The 25,638-nt window shown below is 40.0% G+C and overlaps 1 protein-coding gene across 2 annotated transcripts in view; it reads right to left on the bottom strand.

Moving 5' to 3' along the window:
• Nucleotides 1-25,638, bottom strand: part of nolo (ADAMTS-like no long nerve cord) — a 628,447-nt gene that overhangs the window by 232,543 nt on the left and 370,266 nt on the right. The window lies entirely within an intron of this gene.

Below are 25,638 nucleotides of genomic sequence, written 5' to 3'. Positions count from 1 at the left end.
AATCCTCGGCACAGTATCTCTAACCGGATAAAAATCCAGAGTCCACTAATAACCGCTTAGAAACGGTCCGGCCGTAAATAGAATGATTTATACCCCATAAATACCGCCGAAAACAACAGCCAAGGCCAGCCTCGGGAGAGGAGAGATCCCGCGCACAGGAGGGTAACAGCAAATATAGACGCATAAAATTCGAATTCATTACCGAGATCGTGAGTGTACACCGCGATAAAAGTTGTAGAGGCTGGTAATAGGCGTCGATATATCACCTGGGGTGTTCCCAGGGCCGCGTCGCGGGGCGACAAGGTTTCACGCGGGTGGTTTCCACGTGCGCGTCGGATGCGCGCCGGGTTTTCACCGAAAGCGGAGGAGACGGGGGAACAGTTGACTCCGAGGCATCGTTCCTACGGCCGGTGTCAGGTTAAAAAGGGTGCGTAATAGGCTTAGAAAGACCGATGTCTCAACCAGGGGGGGGGGGGGATAAGAAGTAAGCCGCGGAAATAAATCTCACGTGGTACCGTTGCCGGTCCCGCGGGGACCGTCGAGCACCGGCCCTCCCCCCACCCCCATTCCACGGAAGAAAACCGGCCGCATCCGCGTAACGATATTCGGGGGCGCGCGCTTATGGTCGCTCCTGCGTCCGAAAATAAAACGGTCGATTGAAGATAGCGGACGGTTTAAAGGGCGTATTGAAATTGGTGCGAGCCCGGAGATGATAATGGAGCGATTATAATAACAATAGGAGCCGCGGATATCGAGAGGCGAGACGGGAGAGGGGGATAACCATAAATTTGGCCCGCGAGGTAATGACTCATTCTTCTCCGCCACGGTCCCGAGGATAATACCGGCGGGCTAAACGGTTTCAAACAAGAGCCGAGCGTCTTCCAAAATGAATTTCTTAGAACTCGAACAATGATCGAGGCGACTCGGGGATCGACGGAGGAACGGGGTGAACGATCTCGGGGATGCACGGGGAAATCCTTTCTAATTGACGGTCCTCGGACTGGACTGAGAAATGGACAGTTTGGGAAGGTGGGATACGATTATTCTACGATTATAATATGTGTTATATGTGTGTACGATATATACGATTGTATATTGTTATAGTTGTCGGCAATTGGCAACTGTAGAAACGAGCCGCGAGGAACGTTTCCGGAGTACGAGCCGAGGGACAATTTGGGAGAACTTACTGTGACGATTTAGAGAAGGTATGAAACGATAAAGCGTTGGAAACAGTCTTTAAAACTGCGATGAAAAATGATTAAATATGAATGAAATATGTGATTAAAAATGAATGAAAAATGTGATTAAAAATTTGTTGAACGAATGTCTTAATACAGATTTTATGAAAGAAAAGTTATTGATTCTAGAAAATGGAATAATTAGGTGACATTTTATATACTCTGTGACAAAATAACCCGGTGACTGTCCGGTTAATTAATTGAGCGAACTTTGCCGAGTCCAGGAAACTCTGTATAATAAACAGTATAGCTGTATACAGTATAATATTCGGTCAAAATTCGTGTAGGTTGAAGCGGAAGGTTTTTCGACTTTTTTACGCCTCGGTATTTTATTTTAATTCGGTGATTAATGTTCAAAAGAAGATGGCGATGGACAATGTCATATAATTTCGTCATTTTGTAACTTCAATGAGTACATTTAATGTGAATATAAGGTTATGATGTTCATTTTATGGTACATCGACGAAGATTTGTTTTTCTACGATCTGAAACAAGATTCTTCTATTTGTTAATCTTTTAGTGACGCTTACAGTTAGCTGACAACTATATTATACATGACAATAGGATGAAATAAAGTAATTTCGCTACTTTTTCTTATCGTTAACGTTACATTTTTTATACCATAAGATGAGACTCTTGAGACGACTATAGACAATATTATATAATTCCGCTGATTTTTAATTTTAATGAAACTTAATGCAATGATGATAACACGTCTCGCTGATATGTTGCAAAAATTGTTTTCGTTCAATTAACAACTGTCAACTGAACATCATGCTCGGGTGATAGAACTATTATAACTCCACTATTGCACAACTTTAGAGAGCTTTATAGCATATAAATATATATAAATATATACATAAATAAATAAATAAATATATATGTAATATATATACTAAATAATATATAATAATAATATAATAATAATATAATATATATAATAATATAATAATAATAATATAATATATATACTAAATATAATAGTATATTTATACTAAACTATAAAGTATACTATATCTAAGTATGCTTTAAATAGATAGTATTAAGTATACTTAGGTATAGTATACTTTATAGTTTAGTATAAATATACTATTATATTTAGTATAGAACTTTGTAGAATACATAAGAACAAAATGAAATCCTTGATCACAAGATAATACAAAGAAATACAATGTCTATAAGCAAATATACACATTTCTTACTTCTTACAATAAAGTCTTCTCGTCTTTTATCTCGCCTAACTAGACGCCACGATAAAAGACACTGACATAACTCCGTCACTTCGTAACTTCGAATCGTCATTATTCACGCATAAAACCGAAGTTAATAGGAAAAACGAAGTCAACACGATTGTACACGAAAGACGATGCTGAATTCACCTGCATCTTTCGCAGCTAAATAAGAAGACACCGGAAAAAGGAAGACAAGGGGAACGCCGACAACGTCCTCGATAATGGCGAGCTTTCTAATCGAGGTTCGGCATCCTGCAATCGGCCGATAATGTACCGAGTGTATACTTTTCCGTGGATCCCGGGCCCCGGGAGACGCTCGGAATAAAACGGATGATCGGACTTTTAAGCGTGGTCCTGCAGCCTGCATTATTCAGGCCCCACTTTCTCGCCGACGCTTTCGTCCTCGCCGCATCCGATGCTCCATTCCCGCGTGCAGGTGTCAATTTGTCTCTATCCTTTCTCTTCCCGAGGCTTGCCATCGGTTTCTACCCTCCCGCCCCCCTCTCGCTCTCGGAAGTGTTTGCGACTTCGATCTTCGATCTCTCGTTCCACGATTTCGTTCCGAGCCGCTCGAAATGCTTTCCGCCGTCGACAGCGGGGTCGCGCATTAGACTCCCAAATTATTGAAAGCAACAGCAAGATGCTGAGAGATCCTCTCTCTCTCTCTCTCGCTTTCTTTCTCTATTTTTCTCTCTATTTCTCCTTCTCCGCTCCCTTAAGCACGCTTGTCCCGCCGTCATCTTAGCGATTCCATCTACGCCGGCCCGCTGCTATAGCGCAGACCGTGCGACCTAACCCGGAGATACTGATCTTTCAAGCCTTTTTTGTGACCGATCTAGGTAATCGCATTGTACCTGTCGTTAGAGAAGTTAGGCGTTCCTGATCCGACCCGTCTGTCCGTCGCCGGCCCTCGAAATATCGATGCTCGGCCATCGTTTCGTCGATACGATGTTCAACGCGCAGCGTAAACCGTGCGTTTCCCGTGATTTCAAAGGGTGCGTTTCCCGTGATTTCAAAGGGTGTGCAAGCATTTAAAGGGTGTACATTCATCGTGAATGAACCGATCGAACGAGTAACAGCTACGCAATAACCGTGTTACCGATCGTTAAAATTCAACGCCTTTGATGATTCAACGCCGTGAATGATCGACCATAAATCGCCGGTCAAGTGATCGGTTTCCAATTTTCTGTTTCAGGATTGCCAGAATTATGTTACAGATACTTTGGAAAGAGAAAAGATGGACCGTATTTTTTTAGTCGAGGTTATATTGTAATAAAAATTGCTGCGGATTTCGTGTATTTATGGAAGAAATTTATAATTTTCAATTTTCTGTTTCAGGATTGTCGGAATTATGCTACAGATACTTTGGCGATGGACCGTATTTTTTTTTAATCGAGCATATATTGTAATAAAAGTTGCTGCGGTTTTTTCGTGTATTTATGGGAGAAATTTATAATTTTCAATTTTCTGTTTCAGTATTGTCGGAATTATGCTACAGATACTTTGGCGAGAAAAGATGGACCGTATTTTTTTTTAATCGAGCATATATTGTAATAAAAGTTGCTGCGGTTTTCGTGTATTTATGGGAGAAATTTATAATTTTCAATTTCCTGTTTCAGAATTGCCGGAATTATGCTACAGATACTTTGGCGAGAAAATATGGACCGTATTTTTTTTTAATCGAGCATATATTGTAATAAAAGTTGCTGCGGATTTCGTGCATTTATGGGAGAAATTTATAATTGAAATGCGGAGCAGGAAGACGTCGGAAGAATTCGAGAATGTCGGCGCGCGACATTTCTAATTTCGTGGAACTGCTGCAAGAGGAAATTATTTAAAGAAATTATTTAACTCCTGTATCGTGCGATCGATGCAGATCATTCTTATTTCGCGCGAAGATCCGCGGTTTATTTGTCACTTTTGTAAAATTTTCTCAGATAAAAAAGTTGGAAAACGGGAGATTTTTACTTTTTGGCATTCACAGTAGTGGCATTACTATAAAAAGAGGGCATTTCAGTCATCGACTAAATCTTCTATAATTTAGGAAAAGCAAATCAAGTCATTTAGTTCAGTTTTAAGATAATTATTGCGTTTTCAAAGGTGGGACACTTTTTGTGGACTACTGTACGTGACCGTCGAATCGTGGCATGTGGCCTCCAAATTGCCTTCGAATAGTGGCACGTGGCCTTCGAATTGTTTTCGAATTGCCTTCGAATTGCCTCCGAATTAGCTTCGAATCGTGTCATGTGGCCTCCGATTTGCCTTCGAATCGCTTCCGATTCGTGTCATGTGGCCTCCGAATTGTCTTCAATTCGTGTCATGTGGCTTCCGAATTGTCTTCGAATCGTGTCACGTGGCCTCCGAACTGTCTTCGAATCGTGTCACGTGGCCTCCAAATTGCTGTCGAATTTCCTTTGAATTGTCTTCGAATCGCCTTCGAATTGCTTTCGAATTGTCTTCGAATTGCCGTCGAATTACCTTTGGATTGCCCCCGAATCGTGTCATATGGCCTCTGAAATGCTTTCAAATTGTCTTCGAATCGTGTCACGTAGCCTCCGAATTGCCTTCGAATAGTGTCACGTGGCCTCCGAATTGCCTTCGAATCGTGTCACGTGGCCTCCGAATTGCGGCAAAAAATTAGAAATAAAAACGTTCTAGCATTGCTATCTATTCATATTAATTAACACTACCATGCTAGCCGCTGCCTTCTTTTCACCAACTGCCCCGAGTTCAATAAAAACGAGCCGCGAGACCCGAAGAAGAAACGCGGCTCAGTATTCTCGGATCTCTGCCGGTTTCAATTCCGACCTCCGAACATTTCCGGAAGAAATTACTATACTAACGAAGTCGTCATTTCCCTGACAATAAGGCAATGATCCACTAAACCTTCGCGCACGTAAATCCCGCCGAAGAAGCGGGTTAACAGTTTCCAGCGGCGCGCTAAACGACGTCGGAATCCCGTGGAAAGCGATGATAGCAGCATAATTTGTGGTTCCTACGAATCCGCGCGCTCCGTATTCTTTAATCGATGCGGAGGAAGGTTAATGAAGGTCCGACCGCATTTACAGGTGGCAGGCAGACCCGCGGTATAATCATAAATATAACACGTAATCCCTCGGTATCAGAAGCTGCCGGTTTTATCGGCCCGTAAACCGTTGAAGTATGACTCCGCATTTAACGCGGACTTGACCCGTTCCGCGGTATCGTCTTCTGGCCGGATGAAAATTTCTATTTCGCGTCCGGTACGCGTTTCGTTCCGCCTTCGGAGCTCGTTACGAAATCCATTAGTCACGGAACGGGCACATCGACTGGTCGGTCCCACGCCGTACGGAAATTACGTCCCACACAGTCCGAACTTCTTGCTAATGTGTCGATGCCGTGGCGCCGCGCCGCGCCGGCCCGGATGCCTAATGAACTTTTTGCGATTCGTGGGTAAAAGTACAGTTTATTGCGTCTTTCGGGCTCGTTTCGGCCGCATGGAACGAGCGGATCTTCGCCGCGCAGAATCCCGCTCTCTCGCTAACAAACTTACGGAACGAAGCGGTTTTGATAAATATTCGTTTCTCAATTCTCGTTTCGCAATTTCGACTAATTAGAGATCAGATATCGTGCCACGGACAACATCGGAAATTGTTATATTAGGTGTACCGGAAAGTTCTGTCCGATAGTGTCACTTCAAGATTCAATCCGTATGCACATGTTGATTTGAGACATGTATGACTATCTCTCTTTATCATTGCATTTACGCCCATGTACTCTCCTAAATAAACTGAAACAAAGATGTCTCGTGTCGTTATTAAGCGGGACGCGATCGTGAAAACATGGCTACCGATGATAATGCCAGACCACATGCTGCTTCGGCGACTCGTCAGAAAATCGCAGAGCTAGGCTGGGAAATTCTGTCGCATCCGCCATACTCCCCAGACCTAGCACCCTCCGATTATCACTTGTTTCTCTCTTTGCAAAACTTTATACAGGAAAAAAAGTTCAAAACGGAAGCTGACGTCGACCAAGCACTAGTTGAGTTCTTCGCCTCTAAAAATAAATCATTTTTTAAACATGGCATTTACAAGTTGCCATCGCGCTGGCAAGATGTCGTAAGTAACGATGGAAAGTATATTCTACAATAAATATTATTAAATCTATGAAAATTGTGTTATATTTCAATTCTAAAACGGACAGAACTTTCCGGTAGACCTAATACTTATGGTTGTACTTGTGCGACGATTATTAACCGTTTGACTCTGCTGAGGAACGCTATCGCGCTCTTCTTATGTTGTGTTAAAAATGCGAAGAGCGTGATAGCACTCCTAATTTTTTTTTATGCCAAGACTGCGGAGAGCGTAATAACGCTGCTCTAAATCACTAGAATTTCTGCTTATTACCAATTTTATTCACAAAATTAATTAAAACAAATTTATGTAAATAAGTGGTATTTTTTCATTTTTGTTGTTGCAAAGCGATACAAGTGAGTTTATTGTATAAAAAGTGTTTCACATTTTTTCCCGTACACGCGCAATTAGTGCCGCAGTTTTTGCATGTGCCCGATTAATTAATATATAATATATAATATATAATTATATATTAATTTATATTATTATATATTATATATTATATTATATATTATTATATTATTATATATTATATTATATATTATTATATTATATTATATCATTATATGTATTATAATATTATAAATATTATAAAACGATTAAACGACAAAATATTAAACGACCAATCGAATTTCAAATCGTGCGATTTCGTTCGCGGTGTCGCGTGCGCGCGCGCGCGCACCCCCGTCCGAAACCGATCGGTCGGCCGAAATTCGTCGATCGATCGTAATACTAAATACCCGTAATAGACGTGCATATGTCGCCCGGGTCGCGTCCTGGAGCATAATTTCGGGTGGAATATCGGGCGCAACGCAACCCGCGCGGCCCCTACTCAGATTGCTTGATTAAAAGAGCCCGGCGCGCGGCGTCCGCGTTTTAATGGAACACCGGGGACAGCTGATATTATTCCGGCGCGCGTTTTAAATAATGGTTTCCGATGTTTTGCCGGTGAAAAGCAGGGGGGGATAAAGAGTCGGAAAGAGACAGAGGCCCCCGCGGGTTAATTTAACTTGTTTCCCCTGTCGAGGCGTGCAGCACGCCGCCTCCGAGGAGCACGGGGGTTAAACTGCCGGTAAACGAAGGGGCGGCCGGGGAGAAAAAATGGCCGCGCTAGCCGAGTTAATTTGTAAGCGGACGGTTCGGGAAACGCGGCGGGGGAATCGATGCTCGGGCATGAATCCGCGGATGGCTGGAAACCGGCGGCGGCGGCAGCCCTGGAAATCGTCTCGGGAACACGGCCGCTCGGTGCCACCGGTGTTATTACACGTCAGTCACACCTCTCTCTCTCTCTCTCTCTCTCTCTCTCTCTCTCTCTCTCTCTCTCTCTCTCTCTCTCTCTCTCAAAATTGCTAAAGTTTTATAAGACACAACGATCCTCGGCCGATTACGCCCCACGCGACTTACGGCCGGCGCTTTATTATTGCGCGCGAACCCGCCGCGCGCAATATAAGCCGCGGCAAACAAATTGCCCTCGGTCCGCGTTTCCTTTCGCCGGAAGTTTGACTGGTCGCTCTGGGAACGCTCGATTGCCCCACGGAGCGCAGCCGTGGCCCCGGAGCATCGTACGGTGGGCGGCGCGTCTTTTACTTCAGCGACGCGTCCATTTTAACACTTTATCGACCGCTAGCCTATTTATCGGCTTTTCGATTGCCAATGTTTATCGATCGCTAGCCTATTAATCGGCTTTTCGATTGCCAATGCTTATCGACCGATAGCCTATTAATCGACTTTTAGCTATCGACGGTTTTCGCTTCTTTACTGTTTTGTTAGTAGCTGACCTCCTGTATGCTGACCTCCCCATATCCTTATGAATTATAATTATAATAATTATTATTATTTATTATTATTTTTAAAGGAATAAGCACAACACAATGAATAGCGAAAATTTAGCCGGTACTGGGAGCAAATGCGCGCACGACTAAGCCAGTCCTTACTGAGTGGCAGCCTCAACCACGACCGGACGATAAAGTGTTAACTGAAGATATCTTACTAAGTAAACTATAGATTAATTTTTGTTCGAGGCTAAAATTTCAACAGTCTCTTTATTTTTTATCACTACCAGATGTACGGCATGCCTGGTCGCGGAGAAAGCCGCCGGCCGCGTACCACTACCTGGCCGAACGGCCAGCGCGCCCCTACAGCGAGTCTCCCAAAAAAGGCGTGGCCTTTTTGGGGGACGTAATATAAATATCAGTCAGTCAGTCGGTACTTTTTAGTTTAGTTTTTCACGTCCCCTCAGAATATTTTGGGGCCAATTCTACGCGAAAGTAACCTTTTAGGCCCGACGCGCCACTATAGTGGCTTCCGCGGATGTCATCTCTCTGAACGACGCGCCACTATAGTGGCTTACTCTAGTAGCTCACTCGGTCATCGTTTGAATCAAATAATCGTCTTCATACGCATTGTTTCACACTTCTTTTGTCGTCGCATCGACTTACAATATACAGACTTATCTTAACAATACAACTGTTAACAATATAACTGTATCTTAACAATATACAGACAGAATATACAGACACTCTGTACAGGACATATCAGACTCTGCCTCATATCAGAAATAGCCTCGCGCAGAATTCAGCCGTACCTGAAAGGTTAACACTTTATCGTCCGGTCGTGGTTGAGGCTGCCACTCAGTAAGGACTGGCTTAGTCGCGCGCGCATTTGCTCCCAGTACCGGCTAAATTTTCGCTATTCATTGTGTTGTGCTTATTCCTTTAAAAATAATAATAAATAATAATTATTATTATAATTATAATTCATAAGGATATGGGGAGGTCAGCATACAGGAGGTCAGCTACTAACAAAACAGTAAAGAAGCGAAAACCGTCGATAGCTAAAAGTCGATTATTAGGCTATCGGTCGATAAGCATTGGCAATCGCAAAGCCGATTGATAGGCTAGCGATCGATAAACATTGGCAATCGAAAAGCCGATAAATAGGCTAGCGGTCGATAAAGTGTTAAGATATCGGTTTACATTTCGCCGGCTCCGTCAGCGGGCAGCGACGCTGTATATATTAGATGCCGCGATACATCATCGCCGGCACCTTTTGATGTACATCGTGCCCTGACTGTTTGAGGGTCCCAGCGTCACGTATACAATGTAAAACGCGACAAATAAAACGTCTCTGATTGGTGGACACGACGAACCCAAAAAGGGTATAAAAGTAGCGTTTCTTCTTACCGGACTCTCAGTAGAGTTTGGTCGCTCGATCGGTTTCGCTCATATACCTTCTCTCGATAAAGGATTAAAATAAAGTCTTCTAAAGCAAAGAATTAGAATCATTTCCATTCAATAATCCCAATAGAGACAAAGGAATTTCCGGTTCTTGCAAACGTCAAGGACGTTTTCTCTCCGTCGAACCCTTGACATCTGCAAGCGGACAGTTTTATGGTTATTACGGTCGCCGACCGTGTGCCGCTACAATTCTAAACACCTTGAAATTTGATTTCGAAATGTTGTTTTCACTAAAATTACAATTTAAATGGCCAACGGTCGCTACTTTTTACGCGCGACGAGTATACTCGTCGTGACCCTAAATACAGTAATGTCTCCCTTACTGACGCTCAGATTGTCCACAGAAATGGACAATTTGGGAAGAGGAGATACGATTATTCGAGCCTTGCGGTTTATTTTTATAGTTACAAATTGTCCACGATTATAGAAATGAGCCGCGAGGCTCGAATAATCGTATCTCCTCTTCTCAAATTGTCCAATTTAGTGGACAATCTGAGCGTCAGTAAGGGAGACATTACTGTAATTTGCTGCGACGCCTCCTTTTCTTAATCAGTTTTACAGATCGTGGATCAGTGTTATTGTGTCTTTTAATTCTTGAATTTATCGTGTCTTGAAGTCCTGTTATTGTATTTTATATTGTTAAAAGTGTAATCATTGCGTATTTCTTATTTTTGTAATAATTTGAACACCTTTTTTCTGGCCAATCCACGTGTAGGATTGGCCTGAAAATATCGTAAAACGTTTCGAAATCTGAGAATATGTTTTTGTTTTAATTTTGTTTTCACTAAAATTACGAGTCGCGGGCATCGTTAGAATTGCTTCGAATAAATATTTATCGGAGACGATTAATCGATCGAATTCTTTTTAATCGCATATTTTTAGCTCGAACAGGAACAATTCATTATTCCATCTGCTTTTCCGTATATAATTCTTTAATCTTCGTTCGCGAATAAATTATTCGAATAGATATCGTAAAATTATTCGAATTAGAATGGAAACAATCGTCGACTGTTTCTATTTTTTACGCGATTCTGTAAGAATACGTGTTATAATATTCATACGAATGCATTCCGTTACGTATGCGCGTATCGACATGCAATCAGAAGCGGTTTAATTTTCTCCACTCTGCCGACGATATTGTGCATTTTTGCATCTCGTTATTTCTACAACGACGACACTCTCCGATACGACGTCCGATAAAGAGTTAAATTGTCGGAACGAACACGGTGGAGATTAATCAATAAAGTATGGAAGAAAAACATTTTATATTCTATATATAATTTTATATATATTATTATGTATTTTATATAATAATATAATATATAATAATTTATATATTATATATATTATATTATATATTATATAACATTTTATATTCTATATAATATTCTATAATATTGTCATAATCATATAATAAAATAATAAATAATCTATCATCATTTTCAAATGATATTCAAATCGATTACTTTCCGAATTAATTCTTAAATACTTAATCGAATAATATCTTATTCGACTGAAATCTTAATCGAGCAAATTCTTATTATCACCAATATCTTTTCGCTTTTATTTGTATTATTTATTCGATCTTATTTGTTTTATTCGTATTACTTATTCGATCTTATTTGTTTTATTCGTATTACTTATTCGATCTTATTTGTTTTATTTGTATTATTTATTCGATCTTATTTGTTTTATTCGTATTATTTATTCGATCTTATTTGTTTTATTCGTATTACTTATTCGATCTTATTTGTTTTATTCTCCTTCTTGTTATATTCTTTACAATTTACAACGAATTCCAGCAGCGTGAAATAATAAATTTCACGGGACAGTTCTCGATTGCGAAATAAATAATACGAGAAAGAAATTTCTCCGCGTAGCTTCAGGTGTCGCGAAATTAATTCACGAGCGTGTACAGAAGCCGCGCGGTCTAATTATTATCAGCAGTCGATCACCCGATCCCACGTTTACGTAATACAAGGTATTATACTGTATAATTAAAAGATGAATAGGTCCGTCGTTAATCAAATTTCTCCGCGTCGATCGGAAAATCGAGCGAAACCGTCGGAAAGTTTTATCGGATATTATAGCGCAATGTTCAATCAAATAATTCACCGCATCGTTCATCACCGGAGACGTCATCGTATTCTCGTCGGATATTCGCAATTCCAAAGTAGCATACGCGGCATTAGGTCGGCGCGCACGTCGCGAAGCTTTTCTTGCTAATTGATCAATGAAAAACAAAACGTCGAACGCGCAATTATTGCGAACGAGTATAAAACCCGAACAAGATTGACAGATCGTCGACTGTTTTTAACGTCAGAATATATACGTTTTTCTCGCTTGTCGAGCTTTTCTCTCTCTCTCTCTCTTTCGCGCGCGCGTATAGATTTGCGAATAAAATGTTCGACGCGAGGCGAATTCCGTTTCAATAAACAGACGATTATTTTTGTCGGATCGGTTTATCGCGATTTTGCGAAGTACGTCAGTCAAAAGCGATTCGAAAAAGGTCGCCGTCAGCGGCGCTATAATTATTGAAAGAAGCGAAAGATTCGACGAGTCGTAGCGATGACGAATAAATATATTATATTACATGTATAATTAATTATGCATAATTATAATGTACATTAATTTTACATTAATTATACATTAATTGTACATTATAATTATACATGCATAATTAATAAGTACTTTTGCTTTTCCTTTGAAATATACTTTTTTCTTTTTCTTTGTGTAGAACACATTATGTTATTATTATTATATATATTACATATATCATTATTATTATGTATTATATATTATTATACATTATTATTATGTATATGTATTATTATTATATATTATATAATATTATTATATATACATTATGTATTATATAATATTATTATATATATATTATATATTATATATTATTATTATATATACATCACATATTATTATTATTATTATTATTATATTATTATCAATATTAAACTGTATGCGTGTCAACGTTAAACAGATTACAGTAAATTCTCTCCAATTGTTCCTCAGCTTCCAAGCAAAAATGGACAATTTGGGAAGGGGAGATACGATTAACGTTAATTAACACAACGAGCTTCACAGCTCGTTTTTATAGTCGTTAATCAACAATCCCCTCTTCCTAAATCGTCCATTTTTGTTTACAAGCTCAGAAAAATTCACCGTATTTCTTCAAGGTAAACAGAAAATTCTAGCGATCGCCCCTACCGCCGTTGAACCTGATTGACACTAAACCAACCGACCTGTATAATGATGATTAGCGTGCATTGACCCATAATAGTGAAAAGATAGAATTCACTTGGATTTTGTAAAGTTTTAATTAAGAGACTTGTTTCAATAATATCATTTATTCAATCATTTTCCACGAAGAAGTCTCCAAAGCTTGCATTGGGTTGGCAACTATGTAACTGCCGATTTGTTCAATGAAATAAAAAATTTCTTTTTACTTGGAACGAAGTTTAATCTGTAATGTATTTTCCATTTTGTTCGATGACCTTTCGCCGTCTCTCTGACAACTTGAAAATTCCACGCTCGTAGAAAGTCTGATCCTTTTTGGCCAAAAACTGAGTCAAGTGAGATTTTACAGCGTCATCATCGTTAAAAGTTTTACCACGAAGGGAGTTGTCCAGGGATCGAAATAAGTGGTAATCCGATGGCGCGAAATCAGGGCTATATGGTGGGTGTAACATCAATTCCCAAGCAATATCCATCAATTTTTGCCGAGTGGACAAAGACGTGTGCGGCCTAGCATTGTCCTGCTGGAAAATGACACCTTTACGATCGACCAATTCTGCTCGCTTTTCCTTGACCGCTGCATTCAATTCGTCCAGTTGCTAACATTCACGGACAATAAAAAATAACATAATAATAATAATAATAATTTTATAATATAACATTTACGGATATCATAAAAATGGGAGTGAGAGACATCTATAACTGAAATCGGCAATTACTTAGTTGCCAACTCAATAGTATCGTAAAATAAAAAATCGGTCATTTTGACCGTGGTGGGTTTAGCGTTAAACCAACAAACGTACGGCCGACCACGGCGAGCACTATCCGCCGACAAATACCAATTATTATTCCATCGAACCGACGGGGTCCCGCGGAATTATTAGATCCCGAATGTAACCGCCCACGCCGGCAGACTGCGTCCATCGCTCGCCGTGAAATATAATTAGCCGGTCGGACGCGGTCATTGAAAATTTGAGAAGCGGATACCGGGGCCGGGCCCGATCGGGAAGACCGACAGAGACGACTCGAATGCAAAACCGGGCGGCGATGCGGCGCGACGGCGGTGCGGCGCGGCGCAAGTTTCGCGGCTGGTAGCCCGACCGGTTGCGAATTATTCAAGGATTTTCCAGATAATGCAATAACGTAGCCCGCGCAACGTCGTGAGAAATTAGTGGCATGAATTATGAATGAGACCGAGTTCTCGGCCGTTTATCTTCTTTAATGTTTCTTGGCCGCTCGCGGTGGACGAGCCCGCGGTATCTCGCGCTGCTGTGTCGTGATTTCTTCGTGGTTTCAACGATGCAATCGCTAAGTGGAGAGGCACCGCGGGCATTCGGAGAGTTTCTTGCGGTTGGGTTCTTACCGCGTCCACACGATGCGTCGGGCATTACACCGTTACACCGCGGACGGCGTTCGTTGCACGTCGCCGTTCCTTAATTTTCGGTCCGCCTCGACTCCGTCAGAGTTTTATGTCTCTGACAAGGTTGTCGTTGATATTTTTATAGATCTCAGGAGGTCGGGGCAATTTTTTTGAACTCGATCGATATTGGAATAGTGAAATATAATCGTACGTTTGCGTTCGCCGATTAATCCTTTTTGCTGGCAATTGTTGCACTTTTAAGATTAAAGTTCTTGATTTCATGAAATTTGTATTAGTATAATTTCTTGTATTAGTATAATTTCTAAAATTAGTATAATTTTGAACTCTATAATGTTTTGTATTAGTATAATTTCGTGGCAAATGCTATCTAAATGGGGTCGTTATTTCCATCGATGTAATCAGCGATTTTTATATTTTTGGTTTGTCGGACTTAGTTGAGTCTTTGTTTAGTATTATTAAGCATTTTTGTATTGTGCACAGGTATTGAGGCTCGGTATTCGGTGAGGGAGCGCAGTAATTGACGCGCGGTACAGTAAATTCTCCACAATTGTCCTTCCATTTGTGAACGAAAGTGGACAATTTGGGGAGAGGAGATGCGATTGTTCAAGCCTCGAGACTTGTTTTTATGTCAATAACTATAAAAACGAGGCCATTTTTCTTCACAAGTTGGCAGGACAATTGGGGAGAATTTACTGTAACTAGAATTGCGAATTTTATGCAATTATGTTAAAATTAACTAAATAGTAAACGATAAAGAGATTAAAAGAATTTGAAAAAAGATCTCATGTTCTCCTTAATTCGCCGGTCATAAATGTCTCTTTTTTTATAATTATCGACAATCGGCAACTATATAAATGTGCCCCAAGTCTCGAAAAATCTCCTCTTCCCAAATCGTCCATATTCGTACTCAATCCGAGCGTCGATTAGGGAGAATTTCCTGTACCAACCGCAATTCATCGACGAGAAAACATCCGTCGGCAAGAAACGGCCGAGGGGATGCGAGGCCGACGGCGAAATTCGCGGGTTCCTTGGATCGAGGATCCGAGGATCGGAAGCATGTCGGTGCCGGTGGCTCTGGCATCGACCGATCGGGCGTTATTCAGTTTCGTTGATTGCTCGCGCGTAGTTTAGCCAAGCGCAATATGCCACCGTACGTAGCCGAATTTACTTGCCGGCGGATGAAGGCGTTCCAAGCAGCGAAATAAACCGAAGTTGAACGCGTTGCAGCGCGCGTTGCCTCCGGTTAATGCTCGACAGAGCAACGGCAACGTTTACGGCGCCGAATAATCGTTTCGGCAACGGCGAAACGTATGCAACGCGTGCCGAAGAACGTGTCCGCGGAAAGACGGGCGTCGTTAAACGGGGAACCCGGTTACCGCGGCGCGGCGGCGGGCTCGGTGCGGCGTGGTGGGGGGTTCGGCGCGGCGGGCTCGGTGCGGCGTGGTGGGGGGTTCGGTGCGGCGCGGCGCGACGCGGCGGCGGGTTCGGTGCGGCCCGGCGACGGGCTCGGTATTCCCGCGGTGCTTTATTCGCTCGGAGACAAGCTGCTGGATGACTGAGAGAGCGGTTCCACGAGGGAATATCGATTTTCCGCAATTTTTGGCGAACACGAACGAGCCCCCGGACAGAGTAGAAGACGCGAGTGGGCACTTGTTAGGGGCCTGCAGCCGGTGATTCCACGGCGACACGGGAACCGCGTACACCCGATACAAAAAGCGACAGTCAGGCTGGAAAGTAGATTCCGCCGAATGGCCCGGAGACGAACGTACGAGCTAACGAAGATCGTTATTCCGGCTGGGCTCGATAGCCGTCTAGGCTCATGCGCCGCGCACCCCGCTTGTATTCGCTGTTCTAATTCGCCACGTGTTCATCCCGTGTAACACGGACGCGATTGTTATTGTTATCTCTAGAAAAGCGAAGCAGCTGCTGTAATTGCGTTTCGAAGCTCCTTTCTTCTCGGCGGCCGCGGAGCATTTTGAACAATTGCCTCGCGATTCGCGGCGAGGATTTGCGGTTCGTCGAGAATCGTCGAGAGGCTTCGAGGAGGGACAAATTTTTTCTGACGCTTATTATACTGTTACGAAATCGGTTTTGTTCGAATTTCGTTCGATTTGTGTTAGACATATTTAGCTAGGTTTTTGTAATTTCGATGATTGGACGAGAAAGGAACCGGTTATGCTGATTGGTTTCTTTTTGGGCTGGTAGTTTCAGCGTTGAAAGCATTATTTTTTAATACTAGAATTACCAAATCGGTTTCTGATATTTTCTCTGATATTATAAAAAAGTTTCTGAGAGAAATTTTTTTCTAAAAACTTCTTTATTCTTTATTCGTGCATACGTTATAATAGAAATGTTACGAGGTTTTATATGAATCGAATATTGTCATTGTTATGAGACAGTATACATTAGTTGCGATTAGTGTTAAATTAGTGTTAAACATGATAGAAAGGTTAGGGCACTTTTTTATAATTGTTGCAGAATTAGTTGCGCGTTGCACAATTGTGTAAATCTCTAGTAGATGTAATATGAATTTAATAGTTCCAGGTTGCGTCACTGTAACATCATGCATGAACTGGAAACTTGTTCTGATATGGATGCATTTGGAGCACGAAACTGATTGAGTTGCATTTCTGCAACTGTATGCATTTAAGGGTTTATCAAAAAATGTCGATTTTTTAGCATTTCATAATAAAGAGAAAGAGAGAGAGAGAGGTACGAGAGAGCGAGAAAGTGTGAGAGAGTGAAAACAAAATAGGAGGAAGAGAGAGAGAGAGAAAGAGCGAAAAAAGTGGAAGAGAGAGAAAAAAGAGAGAGAAAAAAGGGAGAAAGAAAAAAGGGAGAAAGAGAAAAAAGAGAGAGATAGAAAAAGAGAGAGAGAGAGAAAAAGAGGGAGAGAGAAAAGAGGAAGAGAGAAGGAAAGAAGAGAGAGAAAAAAGGAAGAAAGAAAAAAGGAAGGAAGAGAAAAAAGAGAGAGAGAAGAGAGAGAGAAAGAGCGAAAAAAGAGGAAGAGAGAGAAAAAAGGAGAGAGAGAAAAGGGAGAAAGAGAAAAAGAGAGAGAGAAAAGAGGAAGAGAGAAGGAAAGAAGAGAGAGAGCAAAAAAATTTAGTTAACATGAATCTTGTTACAAGTTTCTGTTCCACTTCGTTTAAAGGAAAACCTGCACTTAGAAACTTTCAGAAAATCAACATATTTCGCTTTCGATATTTTTCTTATCATACGAAACTACGATTTTTACGATTTCTAATTATTTTCACTTTACCACCCGGTTCATTTTATTTCCACGAAATTTCCAGCACGAGTAATAAGTTACAAAGAACGGCATCACGTTGCTCAAATTTTGCGTTAAAAGAACATATTTTTCGCGATTCCAATGAATCGCAATTTTTACAAAAAAAAAAGAAATCTGTTCAGACCGTTGCTCAGCCCCTAACGTAACGTCCGCAAAAACATTCTGATCATCCGGTCCGATAATTAAAAAGTTATTCCGGTCTAATAAAAAATCTCTCCGAAAGATGTCCGAATATTTCGGTTCGTATGCCAAAGAATTTCGATTGCAAAATGGACGATGCCGATGATGACGCTTTCCGTTTCCCCGTGCACGAGCGACGGCAAATAAATTTTTACGCGGCACGTATTTCGGATGCACCGTGTTCATCGCTCGGGGAGCACGTCTGCGATGCGGTCGTTTAGGGTTTCGGTACACTTGCCGCGCGGACGAAAGAGAACTAGAAAATTAGAGGGGTTCGCGGAGGCGAGGGCGCGAGAGTGTGTGACAAGGCTTGGGACGTCTCCGAGAAAAGACCGTGCGTGCCGTGACAATGAACATTCGTATCTCGCAACAGTAGCGGCGCGACGCGGAGCCTCGCTCGGCTCTCTAGTGGCTCTCACGAGGAACGGGAGGGTGAAAACCGTCGACGAAGCACTCGCCCGGTCTATCTTGCCTCCGGGCTAATTGTCTAATTGCATTTAACGGGTGTTCGATTTCAAAGGTGGCCCGCCAACGGCTATGGTCATAGGTGAGAGCCGGTCTCTGGCTACGCTCGAAACGTTGATAGCACATGCTTAACCCGTTTGCGTAACCAGACAGTACTGAAAAAGGATCAGGATCGAAAAGCGCCGAAGAGCGCAATATAACCGCGAAATCCACGACCGACTATAAAACATAATGACGAATCTGTATTAGTTTTTGGGGTTGCAGGCATCTAGTGGAGTGGGAAACCTTGTGTTCATCGATGAGACAATGGATAAAACGAAATACTTGACAATTTTGTAGGGAAATTGAAAAAGCAGCGTATTAAAATTGAATTTACCTAGCGATTGTTGGTTTCGGTCTGACAATGATCCGAAGCATACCGCTAAAATAGTCGAAGAACGCGTATTACATAATGTTCGACGCGTGGTGCCACATCCACCGCAAAGTCCCGATTTAAACACCATTGAACACTTATGAGACGAAATAGACAAAATGATTCAGAAATACGGTTGTTACTTCGAAAGAAGTGTTAAAACGAAATATTATTGAAATATGGCAATCGATAGTTGCAAATGTTACTTCTAAGCTGGTCCACTCAATGGAAAACAGACTTAGGGCTGTTATATGAAAGCAAATGGTGGATAAACTTCCTGTTCAAACCTTTAATCGTTCAATTTAAATAACTATTAATTGTTTCGTTCGAATACTTTTGTGAGCCATTTCTGGTACGTGTTTACAATAAATGTGCTGTAAAAAACGCCTAGCCTCGGACTAGCACGACTCTCATTGGCTCGGCCGGCTAGCGCCAGGCCAGCTCGCCGCTCATTGGCCTCTCATTTTTCTTTAATAACTCGTAAACGACGCCTCGGAGAAAATTTTTGTAAAGGAAAAAGTTGCTTCGAATGACCTCAGTAATCCCAAATTTCCCATAGTACCATAGTTTCGTACCATAATTTTGGGACACCCTGTATACTCTAAACTGTCGCATATATTAGCTGAAAAATGTGCAACGGAGAAGTTCTTCGCCGTCCAGAAGCGCTAAACGAGCATAAGAAGATTACCGGAGAGAGAAATCGGTGGCTCCCTTCCCCCACCCCCCACCCTCCGCCGCGTTTTTCACTTCGGTAAAACTTGTTAATCGACGATCCGCCGTCGCATTGTCCGCCGTGGAGCATTTAAATGCATACAGTCGAATTTCCGTAGAATAAAAAATTCTGGCCCGTAGCAGGGAAGCGTTTGAATGGATTCCTCTCCCGGGCTTTGATTTTGATCGCCGATACCCCGGGTTCTGTTCGAGTGCGTTCCGATTTAAACCCGTCGGAGGGGCGGCGGGGGATGAAAAGAAACGGACAATCGGCCGACGGAACAACGCTAACGATAATTCATGGACTGAGCAAATTATAGGATAGCTCGAACGACGATCGAACAGAGAGAGAGAGAGAGATAGAGAGAGAGAGAGAGAGAGAGAGAGAGCCGCCGGAAATTGTTTACACGCCGCGGAGACTTTTAATCGGGAAAGCCCACGCAATTATCGTCTTCGCGATCGATCGTTTTATGCCCCGGCCGCGGTCCTCTGTATCGTTCCGACGGGACGGCAGCCTCATTATCGTTCCGCGAAAATCCTTCTTTTTTCCCCCCCTCCCTCCCTTCCTCGCCGTCAATCCCCCTCCCCGCGAAAAATTCCGACGAGAGTACAAATATTTCCCGCAATTAAAACGATCCTTTTGTTCCCGCGTCTTCGCCGGCTGAGCGTGTGATTCGTTTCATCCGCGGCGCTCGCTGGCGGGGGGAGGGTGGGCGGAAGAGAGGGGGAACGTGCTGAAAATCATTTCGCTTTTCATTAAACGAAATAGACGGGAAATTGGTTGGACAGGAAATGGGTCTTCAGCGCGCCATTTTCTAGATCACGGATAACGAAGCTCTCTGACGCGCGCGCGCGCGCGCGCCCGCTTCGACGGACAAAGGCTCGTTTTTTGGAGCGGCGCGACACGAATTGCTATGCATGAGAGACCTAAATGTAGTTTTGTTGATATTATTATTTACCCCGAATACGGACGAAAAAAGCGAGGCCGAACGGTCGAAGTTGCGGGATAAGAAATCGATCGGCCGATTTCCGGGGAGTCTGGGGTAATAAAGTTTTTATCGAAAGACGCGGAACAAAAAATTCGACGGTTCGAAATCGAAGCGCGAACGAGAAAGAAGAAGAAGAAGAAGAAGAAGACGCGACGCGCGAATTGATACGCGCAAGAGCTCTACTAAGCCGGTTCGAAATAATATTTTCCCGGAATTGTCGGATCGGCGAAGCGAGCGCGGTTCTTCCGGATCGGAAATTGATCGCGCGATTCCTTGAAATCTGGAACGTTGATGTTTCAGTGCGGGGAAATTCGATGAAAAATCCGATGAAAAATTCGATGTTTAAAAATCAAAGAAAACGCGGGAAATAAGAAGAGGTTGCTGGACGAATTGATATGCATGAGGGATAAACGTGTTACGGATACGTACTATGTATTTTCTTTGAATGCGGATAACAGAGAGGACCGTTCTCCGCGTAGAAATCGATCGAACAATTTTTAAAGCTCGAAGACACCTTTTAGATGGAAATATCTCCGTGAAAATCTCGGTAAATGTTTCCGATTTCCAGAGAAGCAGGAATAATTAAATGGAAGAAGCTTGTGATGCAAATGGTTTAAAAAAACAAAAGGAATATTTTGTTTATTGAAAATTGGTGTCATTTATATATGAATATATGCTGGAATAAAAAAGCTCGTACAAAAGTTTCTGATAAAAATCCGTCATTTTGACCGGTTTGATAATTTTAGCGTTCATTTAAAAATCTGCTGTTGCACCTGCTACGAATATTGTTGTACTAACAATGATTAATGCAACGCAATTAATTTATCATAATCGCTGAACGAGTAAACTTTCGCTGCAATTTATCTGGAAGAGTGATAATCGAACGCTTTCGACAATATCTGGAAGAGTGATAATCGAACGCTTTCGACAATTGCCGCTATAATTGTATAAATAATATTTTATAAATAATATTGCATAAGCAATATTTTATTGGACAGAATATTATACGATTAGAATGAGTTCTCCCGAATTTTCCTTCAGTTTGTAAACAAAAATGAACGATTTGAGAAGAGGAGACACACGATTATCCGAGTCTCGCGACTCATTTTTATAGTCGCCGATTGTCAACAATTGTAAAAACGGGGTGTTTCAATCGTATGTATTGTATATAATATTATTATAATCGTATCTCCTCTTCCCAAATTGTCCATTTTTGCGTACAATCTGAAGGAAAATAAGGGAGAATTTACTGTATTCGCAAATCCAAGTACGAATTGACATTTTCGTATATAATATTATTGTAATCGTATCTCCTCTTCCCGAATTGTCCATTTCTGTGTACAATCTCAAGGAAAATTAGGGAGAATTTACTGTATTCGCGAATCCAAGTGCGAATTGACATTTTCGTATATAATATCATTGTAATCGTATCTCCTCTTCCCAAATTGTCAATTCGTATAATTTGTATAATAATCATTATAATTTGTATAATAATTGTATAATATTGTATAATAATTGTATAATAATAATTTATTTTATAATTATAATTTGTATAATATAATAATAATAATTTGTATAATAATCAATGTATAAACTGCAAGAAAATTACTGAGAATTATTTACTGTATTCGCAAATCCAAGTACGAATTGACATTTTCTTATATAATATCATTATAATCGTATCTTCTCTTCCAGAATTGTACATTTGTATAATTTGTATAATAATCATTATAATTTGTATAATAATTGTATAATATTGTATAATAATTGTATAATATTGTATAATAATTGTATAATATTGTATAATAATTGTATAATAATAATTTATTTTATAATTATAATTTGTATAATATAATAATAATAATTTGTATAATAATCAATGTATAAACTGCAAGAAAATTACTGAGAATTATTTACTGTATTCGCGAATCCAGGTACGAATTGGCGTCGACGATTCGGCATCGCCGACGCAACATCCCAAAAAACAGTTCGCACGCCCGGCAAAAAAAAAACAAAGAAAAATAAAAGATCGAAGAAAACGGATACGAATAATTGCGAAGGGTCGCGGAAAAAAGTTGACTATCGCGTACACGGCAACAATGTTGTGCGACGACGGTCACGTAGTTCGATAATAAAGCAATTAGAAGTTCGCCGAACGGATTCCACGAGCACTTTTAACCCGAAACAATTGCCGGCCGCAGATAACCGTTCCCGCTAATAACTATTCTGGCAATTATCCAAATAATTCGTGTTAACGTGGGACGCTCATCAAGACTTTCGGGGCGAAGTTCGAAGTTCGAAGTTCCGGTCGGCGCAGCGGCCCGTCTGAATAAAGTTCGTTGCCCGATCGAACAGCGAACTATCACAATTCCAATTACGTTTTTTTTCCTTCTTTTTTTTTCCAGCCGGGCGACCGTCCGTTCGGATTCACTCGGACTTCCGAGGTCCGACGGGCTTCTCCGCAGAACCGGCCACTTGACCGCAGAAATTTCGGTCAATTAAACAATGAATCGCCGCAATTCCAATTATACTTCACTTCTTCGCCCCGATCCTGTTACACCCCCGGCCGGGCTCCGATTTGTTTACGCGAGAAATTTTCTACCCTCCCCGCGCACCTCGTCCCCGTGATAACGTTAATCCCGATCTTTTTATCCGTCGATGAACGTCGACGTGCGTTTCTTTTTCTCTCTCTTAAATTAACCGTCCATTCGGATTTTCGATTTTTATACTTTGCGATGGGCGGATTAGTATTTTCGGATCCGCGGAATTGTTGTTGATATAAACGGGATTGCAGGTTTTTAGGCAGTTACAGGATGCGGTGCAATGCACAAAAAAAGATGTATCGATGCACGTGTTAATTTGAATTAGCGGTATAGTAAATTCTTCCGAATTTTCCTTCCTTTTCAGCTTGCAGACAAAAATGAACAATTTGGGAAGAGGAGATATGATTATTTATACGATTATTTACTGTCAATTTTGGATTAGAACCTGAAGGAAAATTAGGCAGAATTTACTGTATTTCTGTTTTATTCGTCTTGTATGCAAATTTTTTATCGTCTAAAAAATTTCTTCTCGTGATAATTAAATTATTAAAATTATATATATAATATTAATATAATAATATATTATATTATATATATATATATATATATTAATATAATAATATTATATATATTATATTATATTATTAATATTGATATATATAATATAGTATATATTATATAATAATATTATAATTAAGTAATATAGTAATATATAAGTAATATTATACTATAGTAATATAGTATATATTACATTATATTATTATATTATAGTATATATTAGATTATATTACAGTATATTATACTATAGTAATATAGTATAATATTAATATATTACTATACTATTATTAATTAATATTATATTATTATATAAATAATAATAGTTAATAATTAGGTAATTATGGAAACAAGGTCTCATATAAAAATCCACAGTCTAATAATAATTACCAAATCATACTAAACACCTACTATTACTATACATTCCACGAACCATAAAAGCAACATTATGCCTTCAGTAATCCTTTCAACTATACATATCTGCTTGAATATTTCCAACAAAAGAATTTTCAAAAATGTATTCACGTTATCATTTGTTACACCGTTTTCAGTATTTCTCAGCCTGTCCTCTCAATCATTATCAACCGGGTCACGGTCGAGAATTTCTCTAGCGAAATAAATCGTGATTTTGGGATCTCCAATCGTTTCTTCATTTTTAATCACAGCGTCGGTTCTCTACGCGCGGCGCGAATTCGTGCTCGTATAATAATAATTATCGCGAGCGGTAGACGTCTCGGTGAAACTGACAGCAATTATCCTCCTCCAGCTCGTTCGTTCGCAACTATGCCACAGAGGAGACTGATTTCGTAGTGCTGGGGTCGGGGTTGCGGGGAGGGGGTGGGGGGGATAACGTAGTAACAGGTAACGAGGGAGCATCTTCAACGACTGTTTTCTCTTCTTATCTCGTTCTATCCTCCGAACTTCGTTCGAACTTTCGCGGGCATGACTTATCTTGAAAATTCTGAATCCCCGCGAGACTATGATAAATAAATAAGAGAAATAAGTTAAATCTCTCGATCCTGAGCTTCGTTCTTCTTCTTCTTCTTCTTCCTCTTCTTCCCTCTACTTTCCTTGCCTCGTTTGAATACACAAAATATCCTTCGTGAACCTTCAATTCGTTCTGTTGTTCGTTCGTTTCCATTTGTTCCATTTTATTAGAAGCGACGATAAATATTTATGAACGGTAAGATTCAATCGACGAAACGTTTTAATTCGCGTGTAGGATTATATTTTTTTCTCGGAGAAGCCTTTTCCTCGTAACAAGCCAATAGGCGATGCGAAATTTATAATTTGTTATTAGAATATTTCCAAAATATTTGCTATTCCAGCTGGTCTTGAGTCGCATTTTTAAAATTGTCTGGATCAGATACAGGAGGTACATACACATTGATTTCATTTATACTAATATTAATGTAATGTATATTAATAATTTATGTCAATATCAACATTAATATTAATGTAATTTATATGCATATTAGTATTAATATTAACCTAAATATAATTTGTATCAATATTAATATTAATATAATTTATATGCATATTAGTATCAATATTAATACTAATATAATTTATATGCATATTAGTATCAATATTAATATAATTTATATCCATATTAATATTAATATTAATATAAATATAATTAATATCAATATTAATACTAACATAATTTATATCCATATTAGCATTAATATTAATATAATTGATATCAATATTAATACTAACATAATTTATATCCATATTAGTATTAATATTAATATAATTGATATCAATATTAATATTAATATAATTAATATCAATATTAATATTAATATAATTTATATCAATACTAATATAAATATAATTTATATCAATATTAATACTAATATAATTTATAGCAATACTAACATAAATATAATTTATATCAATATTAATGTTAATATAATTTATAATATAATTAATATTAATATAATTGATATCAATATTAATATTAATACAATTTATATCAATATTAATGTCAATATAATTTACATCAATATTAACATTAATACAACTTATATCAATATT

Source organism: Megalopta genalis, chromosome 7 (genome assembly GCF_051020955.1).
Source record: "Megalopta genalis isolate 19385.01 chromosome 7, iyMegGena1_principal, whole genome shotgun sequence".
Lineage (NCBI taxonomy): Eukaryota > Metazoa > Arthropoda > Insecta > Hymenoptera > Halictidae > Megalopta > Megalopta genalis.
Note: the sequence above shows the minus strand (reverse complement) of the source record. Positions and strands in the feature narration are given on the sequence as shown.